This window comes from Amblyraja radiata, chromosome 15 (assembly GCF_010909765.2).
Source record: "Amblyraja radiata isolate CabotCenter1 chromosome 15, sAmbRad1.1.pri, whole genome shotgun sequence".
Taxonomy (NCBI): Eukaryota; Metazoa; Chordata; class Chondrichthyes; order Rajiformes; family Rajidae; genus Amblyraja; species Amblyraja radiata.
The window spans coordinates 35844641-35866206 of NC_045970.1; the positions used below are offsets into that span (position 1 = coordinate 35844641).

A 21566-nucleotide genomic window follows, 5' to 3' on the forward strand; every position below is an offset into this window, starting at 1 on the left:
TTTATCAGGACAATACCCTTAAAATATAGCACACAGGCAGGCTCCGATCTTCACATGGGAATCAATGAACAGGCAGTAGTTTTTCCACACAACCAGCAAAAACATATTTGTCTCCATTTGAAATCCCCCTCACTGCATTATTCTCTATTAAAAGTTGTTGAAATATCTGCTCACTCTGCAGAGCGTTATTAACAGCTGGCACAAACATCAGCTGTACAATCACTGACGCTGGATGTTGGATGGGAATTTAGCAAACAGGCCATGATAGGGTCATACGGCAAGGAAACAGGCCCTTCGGCCCAACGCCCTGCCGACCAACAGGCCCCATTCTACACTAGTCCCACCTGCCTGTATTTGGCCCATATCGCTCTAAACCTGTTCCATCCATGTACCTGTGTGCTTTCTTGGTCATTGATTCTCTGTGTGTCAGCAGAATTGCTGCATCTTCCGACAGTGAAAGGAATTGGTATTGGGTGTTGGTTTAATATTGTCACATGCACTAAGATACTGTGGAAACCTTTGTTTACGTGCTATGCAGTCAAATCAGACTTTCCAGGAGTACAATCAAGCCACACACAAGTATTGAAGAAGGGTACTGTGTTCAATTATTGGTCACCCTGCTACGGGAAGGAAGTTGTTAAGCTGGAAAGGGTGCAGAGAAGTGTTATGAGGATGTTGTTCGGACCCGAGGGCCTGAGCTACAGGAAGAGGCTAAGCAAATTAGGACAAGAGATTTTTAGAGCTACAGTGCGGAAACAGGCTCGACGGCCCACTGAGTCCGAACCAACCAGCGATCACCCCATTCACCAGCACTATCCTATCCTACACACTATGGACAGGTTTACTGTTTTATTTACCGAAGCCAATTAACCAACAAACCCTCTACATCTTTGTAGTGTGGGAGGAAACCAGAGCACCTGGGGAAAACCCACACGGTCACAGGGAGAACGTACACAGAGACAGCACCTGTAGTCAAGATCAAACCCGGGGGTTTGGCGCTATAAGGCACCCTCCAAAGGCAGACTTATTTAACTTCCTGCTCACTCCCCTATGTGTAGCAGCCAACAAACATTTATCAACAGGAGCTGCCCAGAAGAAACGAGAATGTCCTGAAGTTCTTTATGTTATAGAAACTATTTTATGCCTCTCTCCCAACTTTATTTTGTGTGACCAGTCGCTGATGATATTTGACTTGTCACAATCTGCTCACTAAACCAAAGAACACCCAGTGTCCACTCCGTGAGCTGGTGTGTGATCTGTCCACCTGCTCAGCTCAATAATCATTCATAGTTTCTTCTCTCTGGGCTGTGTTGACAGTTCAGTTGAACACAGGTCATCCTCAGCTGTTCGAAGGTCAGTGTGTGGGTTGGAGGTGGGCGGGAGAGGAGGATAGAGCACAGAGTGCTGGAGTACATCAGGTGGCACCTGTGGACAATGTTGATAGGTGACGTTTCAGGTCAGGACCCTTCTTCAGACTGATTGCGAGGAGACAGATGGGGAAGGAGAGAGGCAGGACAAAGCGTGGCAGGCAATAGGTCGACAACAGCCAGGAGGATTGGTTGACAGGTAGATGGTTGGGACAAAGGACAGAGATAAGAACAGTAGGTGTGAGACGGGTTTGAAGAGTCATGGATTGTGAAGTTAAGGGCTGCAGTGAGGGGGGGGGGGGGGGAAGGCTTCTCCTCACTTCCAGCTTTCAAGTCAAGTCAAGAGAGTTTATTGTCATGTGTCCCTGATAGGACAATGAAATTCTTGCTTTGCTTCAGCACACAGAACATAGTAGGCATGAAAGGCATAGTAGGCATGAATCCCTGTTCCCGCCCACATAAACAGTCTGAAGAAGGGTCCCGGCCTGAAACGTCACATCCATTTTCTTCAGAGATGCTGCCCGACCTACCGAGTTACTCCAGTGCTTTGTGTCCTGTGTATTAACCAGCATCTGCAGTTCCTTGTTTCTACATGTCATGGGATATCCTGACATGGGACTAGACCCACACAAGCAGATGATGTCCCATTGGTTTTCTGACTCCTATCCCAATCTCTGCCATCCCTCCCAAGTAGACTTTAGGCTTTACAGCTACAGCGCTGAAACAGGCCCTTCGGCCCACCGAGCTCGTACCGACCAGCAATCACCCATACCCCAGCATCATCCTACACACTAGGGACAATTCGCAATCTTTACTGAAGCCAATTAACCTGTACATCTTTGTAGAGTGTGGGATGAATATGAACTCCCAACTGACCAAATAGTGAAAGGCCTGGATAGAGTGAATGTGGAGAGGATGTTTCCACTAGTGGGGGAGACTAGGACCAGAGGCCATAGCATCAGAATAAAAGGACATACCTTTAGAAAGGAGATTCTTTAGTCAGAGGGTGGTGAACCTGTGGAATTCATTGCCACAGACAGCTGTGGAGGCCAAGTCAATGGATATTTTTAAGGTGAAATTGACAGATTCTTGAGAGGGAAAGATAGATCAGCCATGATGGAATAGCGGAGTAGACCTGATGGGCCGAATGGCCTAATTCTGCTCCTAGAACTTATGAATTTATGAACACATCGCGAAAGCCTACGCGTACAAACTCCACACAGACAGCACCCGTAGTTAGGATCGAACCCGGGTCTAAGGTGCTGTGAGGCAGCAACTCTACTGCTGCGCCACCGTGCCGCCCCAAGTAGCCATGAAAGATTAAACAGTTCTGTTTTGAAGGGAAGTGGATCTCTGGGCAATAGCCATCCCTCTAACAACTGATGTTAATGGGAGTTTGCTGCGTGTACACTGATCCCACTTTCTTACACTGAGACTCCGTCTCACACTTTGGCCTCCTTCCCAGAATCTTTCCCAACGCATGTGCAATTGTCTTTGATCTAATTCCACCGCTCATTCGGTTTCAGGATCACAACTACCCGCTGCATTAAATCACCTCTACTCATGTGCACCTGGTTCCTGTGGCAGCTGCACTAAACCTATCATCACCGACTCCCACTTGGCCCTCTTTACTTTAGTTTAGTTTAGTTTAAAGATACAGCATCGAAACAAGCCCTTTGGCCCACCGTATCCACGCCGAACAATGATACCCATACACTAACACTATCCTGCACACTAGGGACAAGTCACAATCTTTTTACAGAAATCAGTTAACCTACAAACCTGCACGTCTTTAGAATGTGGGATGAAATGGGGGCATCCAGGGTAAAGCCCATGCAGGTCACGAGGAAAACGTACAAACTTCACACAGACAACACCCGTAGTCGGGATCGAACCCGGGTCTCCGGCGCTGCGAGCGCTGTAAGGCAGCAACTCTACCGCTGCGCCACCGTGCCACCCGCTTGTCGAAGAGAGCATTACAATTTCAGGGAGGTCACGGTGGCACAGCGGTAGAGTTGCTCCCTTACAGCGCTTGCAGCACCGGAGACCCGGGTTCGATCTCGACTACGGGTGCTGTCTGTACGGAGTTTGTACGTTCTCCCCGTGACCACGTGGAATTTCTCCGAGATCCTTGGTTTCCTCCGACTCTCCAAAGACGAATAGGTTTGTAGGTTAATTAGCTTGGTGTATGCGTAAATTGTCCCTAGTGGGTGTATGATAGTGTTAATGTGCGGGGATAGCTGGTCGGTGCAGACTCGGTGGGCCAAAGAGCCTGTAAACGCGCTGTATCTCTTAAATTAAAAACTAAACTAAAACTGAAACTAAATTTCCAGCAAAGCTGCTGAAAGATATTACCTGCGGTACAATGAACTGCGGATGCTGGTTTACAACAACAAAAGATGCAAAATGCTGGTGTAACTCAGCGGGTCAGGCAGCATCTGTGGAGAACGTGGATAGATGATGTTTCGGTTCGGGAGTCTTCTACAAGATCTAATATTACCTGTCTGTTGAGAGCAGAACATTCCCAGCTTCTCCCAACACCTCACTTGGATAGATGTCACTTCTCGCTGAGAAGGTCCAATGCCCTAACCTCTCCCCTGATGTCTGGAGCCCAAATTCACACGCAAACACGCCATGTGCAGCATAACCAGTGATTCGGACATGGTTCATCTGACTGTGGAGGTTTAACATAACTCCATGTCCAAAACAGCTGAGATCACAAGGCCCAGTGTCAAAGCCTTGCTCCATTCCCTCTCAGTGAATTTTCAGCTGACTAATTACTCTGGGAATTAAGGCACTGCATGCAGAAGTTGGGAGGACAAGTTACAGTTGTACAAGACATTGGTGAGGCCACATTTAGAGTCTTGTGTTCAGTTTCGCTCACCCTGTTATAGGAAAGATGTTGTTCAGCTGGAAATAGTTGAGAGAAGAATAGTACACTTCACCCTCTCCCTATATAGCTCAATCCCTCGAGTCCTGGCAACATCCCTGTAAATCTTCTCTGCACCCCTTTCCAGCTTAACAACATCTTTCCTATAATGTGGAGACCAAAACGTGTTGTTTCTTACAAGCATGGAGGGGAAAAGACCATTCAGCCCACTCACATTGGTGCTGGTTCTTTGATTCCTGCTTCAAGATGAACTCTATGTCCAACTTGTGTCGAAGGGAATTGCAGATGCTGGTTTAAACCGAAGATAGACACAAACAGCTGACTTGTTGCTTCCTATACAGTAAATAGTCTGTCTGCGCAACAGATAATCTGGCAACTAATAATCTTGTGCTCATGCCCCCTCTGCTGAAGCACTGCAGATTTAGGCGGCAAGGCAGTGCAGCGGTAGAGTTGCTGCCTTACAGCGCTAGAGGCCCGGGTTCGATCCCGACAACGGGTGCTGTCTGTACGGAGTTTGTATGTTCTCCCCGTGACCGCGTGGGTTTCTGGTTTCCTTCCACACTCAAGTTTGTAAATTGTCCTTAGTGTGTAGGATAGTGCTAGTGTACGGGGGATTGTTGTTTGGCGTGGACTAGGCAGACCAAAGGGCCTGTTTCCACGCTGTATCTCTAAACTAAAGGTAACCTGGGTTTCCCAGTAACGTTAGACTGGTGCAGGGAAAATCTAATTCATCCACCTTTACAAACAGTGTTCAGTTGAAGGCTAGTGGCTCTTTGCCAAACAAAAGCAAAAATCACAATTTGTGAACACAAATAACCTCTGAATATCATGCAATCACTATTACAAATGAATCCCTGACTGATGCAGCCATTCAACAAACAAATCACACCAAGACACACACACACGCATACTGTTCACTTCACTTGAGAAAATAATGTTTCTTTATAAAAGGGAGGAATTTTCCACACTTTGCATTTCTACAACCAGCCTGGATTTCTGAATGAATGTCTCCACTTTTGAATGGATTTCTGAATGGATGTAGTTTTGAATGGATCGAGCTAAAGGGAAAGAGAGTATAGGAAAAGTTAAGATAGACACCAGAATTAACGGGGCAGAAAGCTCACGAAGGGATAGGATGGTATGGCCAAGTGAAATAGGTATCGATATGAAAGGTGAGGTGAGTAATGGATTAAAAGTATTATACACGAATGCACAAAGTATAAGATGTAAAGTGGATGAGCTTGAGGCTCAGTTTCGAGATTGGTAGATATGACATTGTGGGGATTACAGAGACGTGGCTGCAGGAGGAATGGGACTGGGAACTGAATATTCAGGGTTACACGTCCTATAGAAAGGACAGGCAGGTGGGCAGAGGAGGTGGGGATGAAATTCAGTCAGTTGTGAGGGGTGACTTAGGGACTGACGATACAGAGTCGTTGTGGATAGAATTGAGGAATTTTAAAGGTAAGAAGGCACAAATGGGAGTTATCTACAGGCTCCCAAATAGTAGCCCGGATATAGGGTGCAAGTTGCAGCAGGGGTTGTTGGGGGCGTCCAGAACCAGGGGCCATATTCTAAGAATAAAGGGGAGGCCATTTAAAACTGAGATGAGAATAAACTTTTTCACCCAGAGAGTTGTGAATTTGTGGCATTCTCTGCCACAGAAGGCAGTGGAGGCCAATTCACTGGATGAACTTAAAAGAGAGTTAGACAGAGCTCTTGGGGCTAGCGGAATCAAGGGATGTGGGGAGAAAACAGGCACTGGTTAGTGAATGTGGATGATCAGCCATGATCACAATGAATGGCAGTGCAGGCTCAAAGGGCAAAATAGCCTCCTCCTGCACCTATTGTCTATGTTTCTACGTTTCTATGTCTCTAACATTTGGAACGGCCGAGTGGATTGATTACGCTGTTACATTTACACAGGGGAAGCTGACCAATAACAGCTGTGCTGGATACCACATCCCAGAGATGCAATAAGGGGTTAATTTTGGGAAAGATGGAATTTTCCCAACACCCTTCCCTTCTTCCCCACCACCTCCCCTGTGTCCCACCTGGACTCGCACCTACCTCTCCCCTCCTCCCACATTCCTTCCTCTGGCTTCACACTTTGCAACTCTTCAATCCTCATCCCATACCTTCTGTTATAATCTCTGGCATTTTTTCCAACCAATAGCCTATCAACCCAACCCCACCCCCCTCCTCATTTGCACACACCTATTGCCACGCTATATCCTGCCCCTCCTCTCTCCAAGCTATATCTTCCCCCCCCCCCCCCCCCCCCAACCCCATAATCAGGGCCATGACCCAAGAGATGCTACCTGAGCCGCTGAGTTACCCCAGCACTTTGTGTCTTATTGGTATGAGCACTGACCTCTCCGATTTTAGGTAACCAACATGCAAACAGGGTACCCATCCACCCCACCGTCTCTTTACGCCTATATTCTGGCTTCACATTTCATGCATCCTCTCTCCTTATCTCACTATTTTTTCTCTTTCGTCTTTGGCCTTGTCCATCTATCTGCCAACAAAACCACCCCTCACCTGCATCTACCTATCACTTACTGGGCTTTGTGTCCCCCCCCCCCCCCCCGCCTCCCTCTACTACAATCAGCCTGAAGAAGGGCCCCCACCTGAAACGTCACCTGTCCGTGTCCTCCAGAGATGCTTCCCGACTCACTCAGCTACTCCAGCATAATGTGTCATTCACAGGTGCATTGTTTGAGGAACAAATGCAAGCAGCATTGACGCATTTTAAGAGAATGCATTGAATTAACACTTCAATAAAGGTGAAGAAAGACATGTACCGATTGTATTTACAGTGTACATAACATGAATAAAGTCTATTTTTGCAATGAAAAATGTTCTGCATGAGCATTCTTATGACTTACTTATTAAAAGCAAAAGTGTAAACATTATAATAATTACTAGGATTAACAAGTAGAACAACTAATATTTAGAAGGCACCTTTAACATAATGAAAAAAACGTAATCATAGAGTGATACAGTGTGGAAACAGGCCCTTCAGCCCAACTTGCCCACACAGGCCAACATGTCCCAGCTACGCTAGTCCCACCTGCCCGCGTTTGGTCCATATCCCTCCAAACCTGTCCTGTCCATGTAGCTGTCTAACTCTTTCTTAAATGTTGGGATAGTCCCTGCCTCAACTACCTCCTCTAGCAGCTTGTTCCATACACCCACCACCCTTTGTGTGAAAAAGTTACCCCTCAGATTTCTATTAAATCTTTTCCCCTTCACCTTAAACCTATGTCCTCTGGTCTTCGATTCACCTACTCTGGGCAAGAGACTCTGTGCATCTACCCGATCTATTCCTCTCATGATCCCCTCATACTCCTGCGCGCCAAGGAATAGCCCCAGCCCACTCAACCTCTCCCTATAGCTCAGTCCTGCTAGTCCTTGTACTTAGCAGTAATATTCTCAAATGGAAATGTGTTAGAAACAGGAACAGTGTGTTGCTGTGAAGAACAACACTTGTCCTGGCTTGCAGTAGTCTAGGCTAACCTTTACGTCCCAACATGATGTTCAAAAACACACCTGCATAAGATAAAAAGATCACTGCCTTGCTGGCAATGGTCTCACAGCAAATCATTTTTAGCATCTTCTTCGATAACTTTGGGTTAACTAACTTGTGGCATCTTGCCAGAGTAACGGGCTGGCCGAACGTCACTGGGCTATTTCTCAAATCTCAGTTTAGTTTGGAGATACAGCGGAAATAACAGGCCCTTCTGCCCAATTGGCCCATGGCGACTAACATACCCCATCTACACCAGTCTCACCTGTCCGCATTTGGCCCATAACCCTCTAAACTTATCCCATTCATGTACCTGTCCAATGGTCTCTTAAATGTTATGATAGTACCTGCCTCAATTACCTCCACCAGCAGCTCGTTCCATAAACCCACAACCCTTTGTGTAAAAAAGCTACCCCTCGCGTTCCTCTGGTTCTTGATTCACCTACTCTGGGCAAAAGACTCTGTGCATTTACCCCGATCTATTCTTCTCATGATTTTATACACCCTTTATAAGATTAACCCTTATCCTCCTGTGCTCCAAAGAATAGAGTCGTAACCTGCTCAAACTCTCCTTATAGCTCATCCTGGCAACATCCTTGTAAATCCTCTCTGCACCATTTCCAGCTTGAGAACTTCTTTCCTATAACTAGATCCCCAAAACTGTCCATATTCTCCACAGATGCTGCCTGGCCCACTGAGTTACTCCAGCACTTTGTGTCTTTCCTACAAAATCCACGAACTCTGCATCAAATGGCTGTAAAATATTAATTTTAGTCGCTTAATGACTTTGCTGTGGATGAGAAGAATGGTGCCAGGACACCTCCCTGGGTAATTCTACTTCAATTACATTTGGCAATTATATGTGGGAAAGTCAGAGAGTGACAGGCAGGCAGAGAGATGGAGGGAGTGAGAGAGAGAGAGAGAGAGAGAGAGAGAGAGAGAGAGAGAGAGAGAGAGAGATGGAGAGGGATAGAGAAGGGGAGAGACAGACGAGGAGAGAGACAGAGATGGAGGGAGAGATGGAGAGAGACAGAGGGACGGAGAGAGACAGAGAGGAGGGGAGAGACAGAGAGGGGAGAGAGACAGAGAGGGGGAGAGAGACAGAGGGGGGAGAGAGACAGAGAGAGGGGGAGAGAGACAGAGAGGGGGAGAGAGACAGAGAGGGGGAGAGAGACAGAGAGGGGGAGAGAGACAGAGAGGGGGCGAGAGACAGAGAGAGGGGGAGAGAGACAGAGAGGGGGAGAGAGACAGAGAGGGGGAGAGAGACAGAGAGGGGGAGAGAGACAGAGAGAGGGGGAGAGAGACAGAGAGAGGGGGAGAGAGACAGAGAGAGGGGAGAGAGACAGAGAGAGGGGGAGAGAGACAGAGGTAAAAATATAAGAAGGTACACAAAATTGCTGGGGAAACTCAGCGGGTGCAGCAGCATCTATGGAGCGAAGGAAATAGGCGACGTTTCGGGCCGAAACCCTTCTTCAGACTCAGATGAGGTAATATGAGGTAAAAATATAATCTGACAGGAATTTTCAAAGGCAACAATGAGGACAGATTCACAACTGTAGCTGTAACTGTAACTGTGCCATGAGTGCACTGGGTACACAGACAAGGTTCATTACACATTAGAAATGTCACTGTAAAACAAGCATTACCTCCAGACTAAACTAATTTAAATACAAATGATTCTAACCAGAACAATACCCTCTGTCTTTTGACAGAAACAAAGTGCTGCAAACACTCAATATCTAAAGCAGCTTTGAAAGCGCAAGTTAATGTTTCAGCTACTATTAATACTGTTCCTCTCTCACTCCCTCTACAGAAGCTGTTCGACTTGTTGAGTGTTTCTAGACTAAAACGCTTCCCTTTCAGGAGTTCCGGAATCTACCTTTTTGTTTTATTTTTACCGCCTCTCTCTTCCCTGTCACTCAATAGATCACCGTCCTCTTTTTAAACATTCAAAGTAGCTCAGCAGGTCAGGCAGCATCTCTGGAGTACATGTATAGGTGATGTTTCGGGTGGGACCCTTCTTCAGACTGGGTCCCGACCTGAAACATCTTCAGTCCACATTCTCCAGGAGACTCTGCCCGACTCGCTGAGTATTACTCCAGCGTTTTGTGTCTGTTTTTTATTTGTAAACCAGCATCTGCAGTTCCTTGTTTCACCATTTCCACTAATGCCGTTGTTTGTTCCCTTCTAAACAAAAAATTCAAATCTGGGCTCCGTCTCTCTGTCATTTGAATTGAAAGGTCGGCCTTTCCATCGCTGGGGAAGGACTGCTCACAAGAAAACACACAGCTGATATATAACGAGATGGAAATGCAGTGAGAGAGACAGAGTGGGGCAATTAGCTTGTAGGGCGATATATATTAATATGTACACAGTATTATTATAGATGTGTATGTGTGTGTGCATATATACATATGTATTCACATATATTATACATATGTATGAGCACACTGTGTTATATACATATGTATATACACACAGTTCCAGCGATAGAGGCAATGTAGATACATAATTCAGAGAAACACAGTTGGAAAAGGTAGATAATTCTGCGCTTGGAAATGGAATATGTGGGTAGCTGTAAACTAGCAAACCAAACCCTGTCGGCATTATCGCTGACGGCAGGAAAAGCTAAGTTTGACCGACTGCGAGAAAGCAAGAGGCACAAAGATCAGCCATGAATGGGAAACTAAGAATTGCTTTGGAATTGGACAGGATGGGATCACAAGGTTGTAACGCCTGCTTACCCGGCCAGCTTGGACAACGTGCGATAGATGTGGAGGCTGGAGCGGCGAGGTAGGTGACAGACAGACAGAGAGAGCTTGCCCGGGTCTCCGAACCTCGGCTGCGCTGAATATGGAGCAAGATCCCCTAAAACCAGCCCTGTCCCAGTCGGCAGGGAAACTCTCTCGGCGTGCACCTGGAGCATGTGCAGACAAGAAGCAACCCTCTCTCGCATCTGCACAAGATTTCATCTGCGTTTGAACTCCGCAGAGTTACTGCAAATTGCGTTGAGATGCTGCAGACTCTCTGTGTTGCCATAACCACGCCACAGTTGCTGTGTGTCCTGCTTTCTCGCCCCCCTAAACTCGTTCTATTAAACACCTCCACTTACCTGTTAAAGGTTTACTTTCTGGCGGAGAGTCGCCGCAGGTCAGATTTTTTTTTTGATTTGGAAATCTTGGCAAGGATTCGCTGCAGTTTCGAACTCGCTGCCCACCGATCGACTGTGACCATTTGAATGAAAGACCGGGTAAATAAACTTTACTCCGAGACGCACATACACACAAACTCCGGCCTCCTCGAAATGTCTTCCCTCTCGTTTCCTTTCTTTTTCGTTGCCTGGAGCTTTAAACTGGGTTTTAAATGCTGCAGTTTATACGGCCCCGATGATATTTTTTTCATTAAATAAAAGAGCTAAGATCGCTGCGTGATTCCGGCTTGTGATCGACAGCGCCGAGACTGGGTGTCTGCTACACCTCCCCGCGTTATAGGTGAGATCAACTAGGCGGCGCTTACATGAAAGATTACTGCACAAAACACTCAGACCATTAACTGTTGAAACGTACAACCCGGGCCGTCCGAGGCCGTTCGGCCCATCGCGCCCGTGCCAACGCTCTGGAAGTACCTATCAGTGGCGACCACTTCTTCCAACACTATCCCACCCCCACTCCTCCATTTGCAAAAACATATCCAATCCCCTCGTGAAAATACAAGAAATCCTGCTCTAATGTGGAAACAATGAACTGCAGATGCTGGTGTACACAAAGTGTTGGAGTAACTCAGCAGGTCAGGCAGCGTCTCTGGAAAACATGGATAGGCGAGGTTCGTTTTGGGAACGTCAAACTCGAAACGTCACCTGTCCATGTTCTCCAGAGATACTGCCTGACCTGATGAATTTACTCCAACACTTTGCGTCCTTTCGTTAGAAGTCCGCACCGACTAGTGATCCATGCACTAGCACTATCCTTCATACTAGGAACAATTTATAATTTGCCAAATACAATTAACCTACAAACCTGCACTTTTTGGAATGAAAAGGTTATACAGGATCAGAGAACCACTTAAAAATACTATGGAAATAGACAAGCAGGGAGGAAAAAAAGCTGTCTTGGGGAACATAACAGTCTGGGTGAGTGCTGTTTCAACGTATCCTCCCCGCAGTGATCAGACACCATGAATGGGAAAACTTGTCAATTTCAATAGACAATGGTGTCTGATATGAACACAGCTGATATTTTAAATGCGGGTGGCCATTGAAATTGACAAGTTTTCCCATTCATTCACGATTAAACAATGTAACATACAACCTTTAGAATTATTATCTTGCAGAAATTTAAAAAAATAAACTTATTACAATTGAAAAGAGCTGTATTTTTGAAAAATCTGCAAGAAAAATAAGTTTGTATTTGTGAGTCTGAAACTCTGATCATTGCCCCCTTCCCCGTTGACACTATTGTGCGTGCTTTTTATAACATGAGACTAAGGACGATTTTCTTTGGACATGTACACCAATAGGGTAGGTTTACAAGTTCACGTTCACAAGTTATAGGAGTAGAATGAGGCTATTCGGCCCATTGAGTCTACTCCGCCATCCAATCATGACTGATCTCTGCCTCCTAATCCCATTTTCCTACCTTCTCCCCATAACCCTTGACATTGTCTATCTCTGCCTTATAATAATCCACTGACTTGGCCTCCACGTCTCTCTGTGGCAATGAGTTCCACAGATTAACTACCCTCTGACTAAAGAAGTTCCTCCTCATCTCCTTTCCAAAAGAGTGACCTTTAATTCTGAGGCTCTGACCTGTGGTCCAGACTCCCACCAGTGGAAACATCCTCTCCACATCCACTCTTTCTATGCCTTTCATTATTCTGTAAGTTTTAATGAGGTCCGCCCTCAACCTTCTAAATTTCAGCGAGTACAGGCCCAGTGCTGTCAAATGCTCATCATATGCTAACCCACTCATTCCTGGAATCATTCTTGTAAACCTCCTCTGGACCTAGCAGGATATGAGCCAAATATAAGCAGGTGGAGCGAGTGCAGTTGGGGCACAATGGTCGGCATGGGTAAGTAGGGCCGAAGGGTCTGTTTCCATGCTCCATGACTATGAAAACAACTATCATATTGTGGAGAACTACCTGTAATTGGAAAGCAAGACTTTTTGGCAATCAGGCACAGTGGTGCAGCTGGTAGTACTGCTACCCAATTACTACCCAAGCAAAATATGAGGTGCTGTTCCTACAATTTGCGCTGGGCCTCACACTGACAATAGAGGAGGCCCAGGACAAAAAGGTCAGATTGGGAACGGGAGGGGGAGTTAAAGTGCTGAGGACCCGTGAGATCAGGTAGGTTAAGGTGGACTGAGTACAGAAGTTGACACCTGGAACAGCGAGTACAGTAGATGGGGTTGGTGATGAGTGAGTCCACACGGTGCAGAACAAAGTGAAACAACTCAGTAATAATAACTCAGTAATAATAACACAGTAATAATAACACAGTAATAATAACAACATAAGAATGCTGGAAATACTCAGGAGGTCAGGCAGCATCTGTGGAAAATAAACCAACATCAACGTTTCAGATCTGAGACACTTTGTGTAAGACAAAGGATCTTAGACCTAAAATATCACCTGTTCCTTTCCACAGATGTTGCTCGATATGCCATTGCCATCATTTTCTGATTGTATTTCAGCAGTTTTTTATGATTCTGGAATAACGCAGTGCTTCGATTACACCCATGGGAGGAAACTGGAACACCCAGGAGAAACATGAAATCATGAAATGATGGGAGACACAAAACCATGTCTGAAGAAGAGTCCCGACCCAATCACCTAACCATGTTCTCCTGAGATGTTGCCTGACCCACTAAGTTACCCAAGCCCTTTGTGTCTTTTCCCATGATAATGAGAAATGTAGAGGAGCAAAAAGATGGGTCCAGAGGAACTAGTTTAGTTTATTTTAGAGATACAACATGGAAACAGACCCTCTGGCCAACCGAGTCCACACCTACCATCGATCACCTGTTCATTAGTTCCGTAATATCCCACTTAAATCCTTGGGGCAATTTACAGAGGCCAATTAACCCACAAACGGGCACGTCTTTAGGATGTGGGAGGAATCCCGAGCACCAGGAGGAAACCCATGTGATCACAGGAAGAATGTGCAAACTCCACACAGACAGCACCCGAGGTCAGGATTGAACCCGGGTCTCAGGCACTGGGAGGCAGCAGCTCTACCAGCTGCGCTACTAGGAAATGCAGGGTCACAGGGGAGGTGAAATTTGATTGCCATTTGATTGTGAAGGTCAGAAGACACATCTGGATTTTAATCACAATGTGGTAATTACAACATCATACCATACATCTTATTCACTCGATGTCGAGTGAGATTGAGCTGATATCTTGCCGAGTTATGCACGGGCAGTGTGCCTCTTCAATGAAGCTGGATGGGTGATAAGTGCACTAATGAGTGCCAACATAATTACATAGAATTTATACACAGAAATAGACAGTTCAGTAAAACTAATCTCCATTTGTGTTATATGCTCCACACAAACCTCCACTATGAATAAAAGAAGACACAAAGTGCTGGAGTAACTACGCAGAGAACTGTATTCTGCATCCTGTGTCTTCGCCTTTGCTCTACCTATTGTACTCGAGTGTGACTTGATTGTATTTATGCATTATATTATCTGCAAAACTACTTTCAAGTAACCTGTGCATTCCCTCTCTCCTCTTCTCCCCCACCTTAGTCGTCCTACGAAAGATTGACACAAAATACTGGAGTAAGTCGGCGGGAACGATAGCATCTCTGGAGGAAAGGAATGGGTGACATTTCAGTTTGAAACCCTAGTCGTCCTACTAGTTGCACTGTTCACATTCCTGTATCGTTTCGTTATACACCTCTTCCCCAGCCAACAATGGGCCATTATGGGCTCCAACCTTCCTTGGTCATCTGTTGCCAGCCCTGCTTTGTTCTGGACTTATTTTGCCTCCAGATCCCTCCCCTCTATTTTCAGCCTGAAGAAGGGTCCCGACCCGACACGTCACCCAGGGTGGCCTTAGGAGGTGCGGGACCCAATTGGGAACAATTTTGGTGAGCCCCAGGTTCCCAGCTAAGGTCTGTCAGCCCTGTTATTTAGTATATATTATGAAATTGTACACTAAGGTGCTATGGATTATACACTGTCTTAATCTCTCCTGCTCTCGTCTGACTGTCAGTACCTCCGCTGGCTTCCAACCTTTACCGTAGCTGTTAATTATCATTAAACTGTATTATGTGATTGGACACAATGCTCTTGGAAACAGGGGCTGATTGGACGGGAGGAGACCGATTTGATTGGGAAGCTGGTCGGTGATTGGACGCAACCCCCTTAGAGACAGCGGTTGATTGGCCGCCAAATAATCGGGCACAAAAAATTGACAAACAGGAAAACAAAAAAATCGGAATTGTGGAGATCAAAAATTTCACGTATTTAAATATGTTGTTACAAATATAACTAGTAGTGTGGGAGAAAATTCCATGAACCATAATTGCCACATATATAACCATATAACAATTAAAGCACGGAAACAGGCCATCTCGACCCTTCTAGTCCGTGCCGAACACGTATTCTCCCCTAGTCCCATATACCTGTGCTCAGACCATAACCCTCCATTCCTTTCCCGTCCATATAACTATCCAATTTATTTTTAAATGATAAAAACGAACTTGCCTCCACCACCTTCACTGGAAGCTCATTCCACACAGCCACCACTCTCTGAGTAAAGAAGTTCCCCCTCATGTTACCCCTAAACTTCTGTCCCTTAATTCTCAACTCATGTCCCCTTGTTTGAATCTTCCCTACTCTCAGTGGGAAAAGCTTATCCACGTCAACTATGTCTATCCCTCTCATCATTTTAAAGACCTCTATCAAGTCCCCCCTTAACCTTCTGCGCTCCAAAGAATAAAGCCCTAACTTGTTCAACCTTTCTCTGTAACTTAGTTGCTGAAACCCAGGCAACATTCTAGTAAATCTCGTCTGTACTCTCTCTATTTTGTTGACATCCTTCCTATAATTAGGCGACCAAAATTGTACACCATACTCCAGAATTGGCCTCACCAATGCCTTGTACAATTTTAACATTACATCCCAACTTCTATACTCAATGCTCTGATTTATAAAGGCCAGCACACCAAAAGCTTTCTTTACCACCCTATCTACATGAGATTCCACTTTCAGGGAACTATGCACAGTTATTCCCAGATCCCTCTGTTCACCTGCATTCTTCAATTCCCTACCATTTACCATGTACGTCCTATTTTGATTTGTCCTGCCAAGATGTAGCACCTCACACTTATCAGCATTAAACTCCATCTGCCATCTTTCAGCCCACTCTTCCAGCTGGCATAAATCTCTCTGTAGACTTTGAAAATCTACTTCATTATCCACAACCCCACATATCTTAGTATCATCTGCATACTTACTAATCCAATTTACCACACCATCATCCAGATCATTGATGTACATGACAAACAACAGTGGACCCAACACAGATCCCTGTGGCACCCCACTAGTCACTGGCTTCCAACCTGACAAACAACCATCCACCATTACTCTCTGGCATCTCCCATTCAGCCACTGTTGAATCCATCTTGCTACTCCACCATTAATACCCAACAATTGAACCTTCTTAACCAACCTTCCGTGAGGAACCTTGTCAAAGGCCTTACTGAAGTCCATATATACAACATCCACTGCTTTACACTCATCAATTTCCCGAGTAACCTCCTCAAAAAATTCAAGAAGATTAGTCAAACATGACCTTCCAGGCACAAATCCATGTTGACTGTTCCTAATCAGACCCTGTTTATCCAGATGCTTATATATATTATCTCTAAGTATCCTTTCCATTAATTTGCCCACCACTGACGTCAAACTAACAGGTCTATAATTGCTAGGTTTACTCTTAGACCCCTTTTTAAACAATGGAACAACATGCGCAGTACGCCAATCCCCCGGCACTATTCCCGTTTCTAATGACATTTGAAATATTTCTGTCATAGCCCCTGCTATTTCTACACCAATTTCCCTCAATGTCCTAGGGAATATCCTGTCCGGACCTGGAGACTTATCCACTTTTATATTTCTCAAAAATGTCAGTATTTCCTCTTCTTTGAATCTCACAGTTTCCATAGCTACTCTACTTGTTTCCCTTACCTCACATAATTCAATATCCTTCTCCTTGGTGAATACCGAAGAAAAGAAATTGTTCAATATCTCTCCCATCTCTTTAGGCTCTGCAGATAGCTGTCCACTCTGACTCTCTAATGGACCAATTTTATCCCTCGTTATCCTTTTGCTATTAATATAGCTGTAGAAACCCTTTGGATTTACTTTCACCTTCTTGCCAAAGCAACCTCATATCTTCTTTTAGCTTTTCTAATTTCTTTCTTAAGATTCTTTTTACATTCTTTATACTCCTCAAGCACCTTATTTACTCCATGCTGCCTATAATTATTGTAGATCTCTCTCTTTTTCCGAACCAAGTGTCCAATTTCCTTTCAACCGAACAGGGACATAAAGATTCTGTTGTAGTGCGTGGGTCTCAGAATGAAGCACGAAATCGTGTTTTGAGAGGCACTTTTTATTCTGTTCCTCCCGGTTGTAGGGAAGACCAAACGAGAGGAAGATGGCACCCAAACCCCTACCTTTAAAGCCTCCGGCTAAGGGCCGCCTTCAGACTTTACCACTCCTGTGCCGAGGGGTTCGACACTATGGTGGCACGACCCTTGGGAGCCGCCACAGGACCCCCCCCCAGAACCAGAGGCACGAAACGCACCGGCGGGCGAACGACCCGGCCGGCCCGCGTCCGGAAGTTAGCCGCTCGTGGGGCTTGCGGAGGCATAGGTGGAGGGACAGGACGCGGGACCGGCGGGAGGACAGGTGGAGTGACAGGCGGAGGGAGCCGTGAAGGGGGGCGCCCTCGAGGCCGAGGTTGGGCAGTTTTATGGAGACCGCGTCCAGAGACAGGGCCGGGCCAGCCTGTGAGGAGGTAGGGCTTTGTCTGTTCTCCATCATGACGCCAATGGAGCGTCGGGGGTCACCAATGTAGTGCGTGGGTCTCAGAATGAAGCACGAAGTCGTGTTTTGAGAGGTACTTTTTATTCTGTTCTTCCCGGTTGTAGGGAAGACCAAACGAGAGGAAGATGGCACCCAAACCCCTGCCTTTAAAGCCTCCGGCTAAGGGCCGCCTCCGGACTGAACCACTCCTGTGCCGAGGGGTTCGACACCATGGTGGCACGACCCTTGGGAGCCGCCACACTGTACTCTTAAAATTTCACCTTTAAATGTCCTCCATTTCTCTTCCACATCTTTCCCATAAAACAAACAGTCCCAATTTACTCCTTTTAAATCCTTTCGCATCTCCTCAAAGTTAGCCTTTCTCCAATCAAAAATCTCAACCCTAGGTCCAGCTCTGACCCTCTCCATAATTATATTGAAACTAATGGTATTGTGATCACTGGTCCCGAACTGTTCCCCAACGCATACCTCTGCCACCTGACCATATACCAAAAAGTAGAAATGTAGAAAGTTAGTGTGTAAAAAAATAGATTTTACGAGCTTTGTAGTCTCCTTGTACCAATCAAACGGCAAATTCAAAATTCTATATTTTGAAAATGGGCAAAGCAAAAAGTAGCATGTTCTCTATAAAGGCTTGTCCTACAATAATTGATCGGAAGGGTGTGATTTTCAGTCAGGATGTCTGTATCATTCAGTCAGTGAGCTTGCGGTCCAGAGCCCTTCTCTATTACCCTCTACATAAAAACAACGTGTCAATGCCTCTTTAAGGTCTACTAATCCACCCGTAGCTTCAGTTGCGGGTACAGCTGAGGGGATTTGGCACTCGGGCAACGCTATGAATTTATATGAATTTTAAAAATCCGAATCGTTCAAAAGCTACAACCACAACGTGATAAATAACACTAAATAAAACTGAAGCAAATAAAGGCAAACAGAAGAACTAACCTTGAAGGAGAGAGAGAAAACAACACAGATAAAGTTTTTTTTAAAATTCATATAACATCCCTAAATGACAGGTACAAATTACTAAATAACGTGGGTGGACAAAAATGCTGGAGAAACTCAGCGGGTGAGATGCTGCCTCACCCGCTGAGTTTCTCCAGCATTTTTGTCTACCTTCGATTGTTCCAGCATTTGCAGTTCCTTCTTAAAATAACGTGGGTGAATGACTGTACCTGCACAGAAGAAGCCCGTGCTCGCGGTCTGGAGCCCTTAATGACAGTAAGTTTTAAGAAATTCTGCCGTGAATTTTATTCAAAGGAACGCAGCGTCATTAATACTTGGTTAAAACACAATTATATTGACTGAGGAATGCAGATCGATATATTGGTGATACATTGTATAACTACGTGTTAACTACTGGCTGTTAACAAGTGCTAACAGTGGCAGTTAACAAATCGTTTTCGTCTCAGTTGAATCAAGTGATAAACGACTCCAATCTTTCTGCAGACTCATTAAACCCGAGCTGGAAACTGAAAGGTAGGGGAACGCCGTCCCCCTGCGTACACCCCCATTTCCATCGCTGGTGCCGGTGACAGTATTGAGAGTTAACCGCGGGGCTGTGTTGTTGCCGGTGAGGAATTTCACCTACTGGGGTCGCTGCTGAGCGGATAGAGTGTGTTGCCCACCAGCCTAGCGCGGGGCCCACTTCGGCGCGGGGTCCAATTGGGAGCAATTGGTCCAATTGGCTTAAGGCCGGCCCTGACGTCCATGTTCTCCAGAGATGCTGCCTGAGTCACTGAGTTACTGCAGCACATTTGTGTCTATTCTCGTGTCTAGTATCAAATTCAAATGGATCCCTATTCGGAACAGAACAGCACAATATGCTCTAATCAGGTCCAGCAGCACCACCTCTGGCGGATTCATGCTATTACAGCTTCACTAAATTCAATGGTCAACTACTAATGTAGTCATAGATATTTCAAAAGTAAACACAGATAAAACGGGACGAATGGCCTCCTCCTTACACGATTCTATGGCCTCTTAAGAGAGAATTGGGATAACTTAAAAATATTTTTGAGCACTGTGGTATAACTGGTAGAGATTTAGTTTACATGCACAAAAGAATTGCAGAAGCTGGTTTATGCCAAAGATAGACACAAAGTGCTGGAGAAAAAGAATGGGTGATGTTTTAAGTCTGAACCCTTCTTCAGACTGGTTCGTTCAGTTTAGTTTATTAATAATAATAATAATGGATGGGATTTATATAGCGCCTTTCTAATACTCAAGGCGCTTTACATCGCATTATTCATTCACTCCTCAGTCACACTCGGTGGTGGTACATGTACCAAAAGCATTTTTATTGCGTGCTATCCAGTCAGCGGAAATACTATACGTGATTACAATCAAGCTGTCTGCAGTGTACTGATAAAGGGAATAGTGTTTTGTGCAAAAGACCTGGGATCAATCTTAACTTCGGGTGCTGTCAGTGTGGAGTTTGAACGTTCTGCACTCCAGTTTCTCTCACATCCCAAAGATGTGCAGATTTGTAGGTTAATTGGTCCTCTGTAAATTGTCCCCAGTGTGAAGGGAGTGGATGAGAAAGTGGGATAACGTAGAACTAGTGTGAATACATGGACTTGGTGGACAGAAGTGCCTGTTTCTATGCTGTATCTTTGAACTAAACGAATTTAAAATATTCTGGTGGAATTGGATTCTTCATCCTTAAGATGTACTGAGTTCAAGGTATTTATAATTGAGATAAAATAAGAAAAACATTATGAACAAAGCTTTCTGGACAGCAAATAGACAGACAGGGAATCGATGTATGGTTGATTTACCTGGTCGTTGCTAAGGTTGCTCTGTTTTGGACGGTCTTTGTCTCTTAAAGCTGCTGCCTCACAGCGCCGGAGAACTGGTTTGATCCTGACCTATCTTCTTCTTTCGTGTCCATCTTCCATGTTTCAAATGTTGACATCGCTGTCATCATCCGTCCTCTCAAGGACACAAGCTTCCGGCGACAATCAGTGGGAGCCATCACTTGTTGTAATAGATGATGGTGGTAGCAGAATTAGCTCAGGATACTTCCAGTTTCCAGCCCAGCGATGTGAACGCTTCTGCTATGGGGCCTTCCTGACCTATGCTGCTGCCAATGTGGAGATTGTACATTCTCCATGTGACCGTGTGGATTTCCTCCAAGTGCCCCGGTTTCTTACCACGTTCGAAAGATGTGTGGGTTTACAAGTTAATTAGCCTCTGTAAATTGCCCCTAGTGCGTGGGGAGTGGATGTAAAAGTGGGATAACGTAGAACTAGTGTGGATTCTCGGCGTGGACTCAGTGGGACCAAGAGCCTGATTCTGTGCTGTATCTCTTTAGTTTAGTTTAGAAATGCAGACGGAAACAGGCCCTTTGGGCCATCGGGTCCGTGCCGACCCGCACATTAACACTATCCTCCACCCACTAGGGACAATTTTTACATTTACCAAGCCATTCCAATTAACCTACAAACCTGTAGGTCTTTGGAGTGTGGGAGGAAACCAAAGATCTCGGGTAAAATTCACGCATGTCACGGGGAGAACGTACAAACTGCGTTCAGGCAGTACCCGTAGTCGGGATCGAACCCGGGTCTCCGGCGTTGCATTCGCTGTAAGGCAGTAACTCTACCACTGCGCCACTGTGACCATCTCGGCAGTAAACTAAACCAACAATGCTTAACAGCATTATTATAGGAACTAGAGCGCCCTTGTCTGTAAATGGCAGCTGTTAATCAAAC

At 45.5% G+C, this 21566-nt stretch overlaps 1 protein-coding gene across 3 annotated transcripts in view; it reads right to left on the minus strand.

The window, feature by feature from the left end:
* sema4g (semaphorin 4G) overlaps positions 1–11498 on the minus strand; it is a 90508-nt gene extending 79010 nt beyond the window's left edge. For 2 of the 3 annotated variants that reach the window (XM_033034029.1, XM_033034026.1), the window contains exon 1: positions 10902–11498. The gene's annotated coding sequence lies outside the window, so the exon portion shown is untranslated. Of the gene's footprint in view, positions 1–10533; positions 10796–10901 lie in introns of those variants that run through there. The other variant, XM_033034027.1, reaches the window with a different exon arrangement.
* Between the last annotated feature and the right edge of the window lie 10068 nt (positions 11499–21566).